Source organism: Brachyhypopomus gauderio, chromosome 3 (genome assembly GCF_052324685.1).
Source record: "Brachyhypopomus gauderio isolate BG-103 chromosome 3, BGAUD_0.2, whole genome shotgun sequence".
Lineage (NCBI taxonomy): Eukaryota > Metazoa > Chordata > Actinopteri > Gymnotiformes > Hypopomidae > Brachyhypopomus > Brachyhypopomus gauderio.
In genome coordinates this window covers 16,000,997-16,006,059 of record NC_135213.1, presented here as the reverse complement: position 1 = coordinate 16,006,059, position 5,063 = coordinate 16,000,997, and positions in this window count along the sequence as shown.

Sequence of the window (5,063 nt, the reverse complement as noted above, 5' to 3'; positions counted from 1 at the left end):
GATTGTTGTTAAATGTCTTGTTTACAGGTTCCTGTAATGTGCAGAACATCTTAGTTTAGTAATTATTGGTGTAATTGAGATTGACTTTAGAGCAGAATACATGCTGAATAAGGAATCAAATTAACATTTCCCAGGATTCTGTGCTACATCTGACATGATGTACCAGCAGACACTACAAACGGACAATAAACAGGTCCTGTAAAAACCACAGTGCCACTCCATGGATCAGTCACCTCAATGCAGCTATAAACAATCATTAAAAAACAAGAATGTATAATAGACTGGGTGAGTGCTATTATCCAGGTCATTTTAGTCAGTGTTCAGACAATGTATACAGCTAAATAATGATCAAATAGATGACAACTGAGCTGAGGTAGCAGTTCACTTTGGATGTGTAGGTGTCCACTTAGTAGATCTGCCCATAAACTATAAACCTACAGGATGTAGTTTGAATGTGCGATGGAGGGTTGGAAGCAATCTGTGGGCTAGAATATCCACCCAAATGCAATACTACAATACATAAATATATATGCAATACTACAAATACTAAAATAAAATTATACAAATAAAATCACATTCATAAGTTAATTACAATAATTATTGTTTTGCTGTTTCTAAAAAAAAACTGACAAACTGCAAAGTGTAACTTGCATTCATATTGGATTTCTGTTCATTCTTCATACTGGCTGAGCAAGAATTTTACTGCAGTTAATTTCAACAACAATATTTCCTGAGAAGTGATTTGTAAAAGATATAGATCCCAAAAGAGTTTAGTGTACTGTGATTACACATCCATTCCTCATCCTGGGAGATGCTGGGAAGACGTGTGAGCTGATGGACAGGAAACCTCACAGGCACTCGGACCATCTCATCTCTAAAACTGCTGTTGCTGAGTGCTCGGAGTCAACAGCTCTGGCCCACTGTATCGCTCTTGAAGTGAGCGTGCTGTTTATTGTTCAGTGTTTTAGACCTCTTAATTAAAGCATAATTATCATATCAATATGAGATCTCAAGATGCAGATTTGACAGCTATATTGGTCCTTTACAATTCGATTAGATGCATCACATTTAGTTCTTAATGTTAATTATAGCACTACAGTAGGTAGTTTAAACTGAAATACATCAACGGTTTGGTGATGCAGCCATAGCTCAACAGAGAGTGCAGCGTGGCCCTGAGGGGCTCCGGTCTTCAGAGTGATGGACTCTGCTCTGAATCATAACCTAAGATCTGTTGCTCAGGAGCTCAAGAACGCAGTAGCAGAGTGAGCTCCCTCCAGGTGAGTGTAGTTTACTGACGTCTGAGGTGTGATGGTGTTGTATGCTGAGCTGAAGTATATGGGCAGCATTCTAACATGAGTGCACATGCTGTCACAGTGGTGTAGGACCACAGTGGCATGAGGATGGTGGAGGTGAGGGCATCTTCTGTGGAGTGATTTTGCTAGTTGGGGGGAGTGTAATGGTTATTAAGTCATGTGGCTGAGGGTTTCACTGTAACTGGAATGATAGTTCCTCATTAAGAGCAGGTAAGGACAGTCTGCTCCAGGGAGATGGTGAAGACATCCCTGAAGACATCATCTAGCTCATGGACACACTCATGGAGCTCGTGACTTGGAACACTGTGAGGACTGGCACCTTACGTCAGTAGCACAGTCACATATGGCACCAGGTCTCCACTGCTGCTTATGGGCGTGAGGTCTTCAGAGCATCTGGGAGGTGCTGCAATTGGTGTAGATGAAGTCATTCTTCCTGTATTTGGTACCAGTTTGAATAGCCTGCCACATACATTGTGGGTTATTTGTGAAAAGGCCATATATTTTTTATGATATAGGAGGCCCTTGGTTTTCCTGGTACAGGTAGGGTTGCCACCTATGTCATACTGACACAGGGTTGCCAACTTTTCAAGATCACTCGGAGTGAGATTTGAACCTGGGGGTGTGGCCAGTGTAAATTGTTGACGGGGGTGGGGGGAGGGGGGTGGTGGTGAACGTAAAATGTTAGGGGGGGGGGGTGTAGAATGGACACAGCGAAAAAAAAAGACAGATTTAAAGTGTGCAGAAACAGTCAAAATAGTCGGTTGAACTAACCTAGTGAAAACCGGGACATTAAATCAATCAATCAATCAATCAAATTTTATTTATATAGCGCTTTTTACAACAGTTGTTGTCACAAAGCAGCTTTACAAGTGCCGGGTCCTAGCCCCCAGTGAGCAAGCCAAAGGTGAATTTTTTTCCCGGGACCGAATATTAAAAAGAAAGACAGTCCCGGGAAAACCGGGACAGGTGGCAACCCTGGTGATTGGGTCTCTTCCTGGCTGTCCATTAGCAGGGAAGGGACCTTGGGATGTAGCCAGAGCTTCTGGTTTGGTTGTGTAGTGACTGAGTGGGTCACTACTGGGTTCTCCCTGGTTCAGCGGGGGCAGAGTCTGAGCTGGGGGCAGCACACGATCTTCTGTGCTCCATTTGTGTTCGTGTAAATATGATGCAGTGTTGATGGGATAGAAACGTTAATGAAAAATGGAGGATAATGTTTTTCAGGTTTCTATGGTTGAAGTCGAGTATTCTGATTGTATCACAGACTACCTCCAGTGGGTCCTTGGTATCACCATTTGGTGCTGTGTAAACTAATAATGAAGATGGCCAAAAATCCCCATTGTTATAAATGTATTCTGTGCAGATCTGTAGCTACAAACGACAGACACATTCGTGCACCCCTTTATTTCCAGACATACAGTTCTCTTTCTCTGGTCTTGCCAGACATTTCTGTCTGCACGTTAGTTCATGTTGGAAGAAGTTGCCAAGTTTGGAATCTTCTTGTGAAACCACGTTTTTGTCAAGATTAAAATCTTCACAGCAATCTTTCGTCTTGTATTGAACAGTCAGAGTATGAGTAACTCCATTTTCTTGAATGGTTTGCAAAAATAGGGAGGGTATAGCCCATCTTAGTTCTTAGCTTAGTTGTTAGCTAGGCCTTCGCAGCCAGATGCCATTTTCAGACATAAGATTCTAAATTGGATAGATGTTTCAAACACTTAATTTTTGAAACTATTAGAAATGGATTTGAGAAATTGAAACTGGAGTAGCCATTGATCTGTAACCCAATATGACCAGCCTACACTATTAAATTTCCTACCCATATAATTTGTGGAATGCTTTTTGATTGCACACATTTTCCACTAGATGGCACCACTTCAACAGTGCTGCGTGCTGGGCTATGACGTGAAACACAAAAGATTCAGCACAAATTACATTAACTATGAATAATCACAAGAGTCTAAGTAACTAGGACAGCATGGATCAAAGTGAAAACAGAAACAGTAATTTGGTAAACTTCAGTCATGCAATGGGCTATGTCCTATCTTCTGCTGTGATCCTTAGGCCAGAGCATTTGTGGAGCAAAAGAAGATAAACAGAGAGAAATTTCTTCACATAAGAAAAAGTAAAAAATCTAATATGGAGTTAAATAGTACCCTATACATTACATGCCGTACTGAATAAAGCACCCTATTGACTTGTACCAATCAGATGTACAAATCTTGCATGCTTATATGCTCATAAATGTGGTCAGACTTCAATGGAAAAAGAAGTACTTTTTGCAGACACATCTGGTAAACACATCCACTCACACAGGCCCTGTGGTCAACACTTGCATTGTGCATCTGGGCACCTGGGACAGACTGTCTGTGATCAAATAACTCTCTGTCTCTCTGTCTCTGGACTGAATATATTTTTTACACAGACTTAAGATCTCACCTGGTCTAGGAACAACGCCCCTGCAAATACTGCATACCTCTAATATCTCTTAAGTGTGTGTGTGTTTGTGTGTGTGTGTAAATATATACACAGTGTCACACTACAGCCCTGAACCCCTCCCTTCGGGTGTGTGTTAATGTTGTCCATGTCTTTATATGTACGTCCGTGGGTGTGGCTGGGTGTGTGTGTGTTCACCTGTCTCGTTAGACTAATGTGTTTCATGCGGTGCTTGTTAGGCTACGTGTATATAGTTTGTGTGTTCGTGTCGTTTGGGGTTCGTCTTTAACGTGACATTCGTTGTGTGTGTGTTAAACTGTGTCAGCACGCAGTGAGCGTGTACTGTGTAGTGTATTATACTGGTGTTTTGATGCGCCGTGAACGTTTACAGTTCAGTGTTATTGACTGCTGTTTCAAGACGCCGTGAGCGTGTCCTGCGTCAAGCGTAATAAACGTAGCCTTGGAACGCACCTCGTCTCGGCATCCTCGACTCCCTCGCACCCGTTACAGAAAGACGAGCCGTAAGGATGCCAGGATTCTGGCCATCGAGAAAGAGGTCAAGCAAGCATGGGACAAGCAGGGGGAGGCACCAATGTGCTCCCTCTCCCAGGTCCCATCGCACGCCCTCACCCGGCGTGCAGTGCGAAGTATCGGACGTGGCCTCGGAGAGTGCGGAAGAGTGTAGGATCACCTACTTTCAGCAACTTGCTCGCGAGGCTGAGGAGGAGGGACTGGCAGGCTAATACCGTAGACTCGTGGATGAAGTCTGGTCAAACCGTGCCTGTCAGTCGGCGAGGGACTCCTCCCCCCTGGCAAGAGAGGTGCACATAGGCACAGAAGGAGACGTGATGCTCGCCACCGGAGAGGTAATGTTTGCGCTGCCAGAGTATGAGTTCGGGGACGAAGACTCAGAGGAAGAGGAGTATTCCCCCTCAGTGTGCTCGGAGAGCAACGTTTACTCCGTTGGAGTATGCAGCTGACCCTGAAGAGTGTGGTGAGAATATCAGCCCCACTCTGTTCGAGTGCGATGAGGAGACCAGTTCCCTTCGGCCTGAAGGCTCAGAGGACGGAGCAAGCTCGGGAGAGGAAGCAGAGAGCCTGCCCTCTTCAGAGCGCTCTGAGGTGACAGTGAAGTCGTGGGATAGAGGCCACCGGGCCAAGGACACTCCGCGATGTTCCTTGGAGGAGGAGAGGATGGACTGCTCGGAGGGCAGTAGGCCTGAGGCCACCAGCATGAGGAGCTGCTGCTCCTCAGAGGAGGAGATGGAGCTGGAGGAGGCAAGGCGGGAGTCGCCACTTGCAGCCCTCCCTCCACGA